Source organism: Penaeus monodon, chromosome 23, assembly GCF_015228065.2.
Source record: "Penaeus monodon isolate SGIC_2016 chromosome 23, NSTDA_Pmon_1, whole genome shotgun sequence".
Lineage (NCBI taxonomy): Eukaryota > Metazoa > Arthropoda > Malacostraca > Decapoda > Penaeidae > Penaeus > Penaeus monodon.
In genome coordinates, this window is record NC_051408.1 from 13,514,858 (window position 1) to 13,515,059 (window position 202).

A 202-nucleotide genomic window follows, 5' to 3' on the forward strand; every position below is an offset into this window, starting at 1 on the left:
AGAGAAAGGAATGAAATGGTTTGCTGTCTTCGTGAAATATACTGATTCTGTGTCTTTCCTTTTCGTATGTCACTCTTGATCAGAAATATGTGCCCTTCGCTTTTCTACTGATGTAAAGAAATACTTTTTAAGGCACTTTCGGTTTTATTTATGCCTAAAAGAAATTACTCTTAGAAAAATAAACAAGATGGTAGATATGTTT

At 32.2% G+C, this 202-nt stretch overlaps 1 protein-coding gene across 1 annotated transcript in view; it reads right to left on the reverse strand.

The window, feature by feature from the left end:
• Window positions 1–202, reverse strand: part of LOC119587798 (nephrin-like) — a gene marked incomplete at its 5' end in the record, with an annotated part of 30,391 nt that overhangs the window by 16,189 nt on the left and 14,000 nt on the right.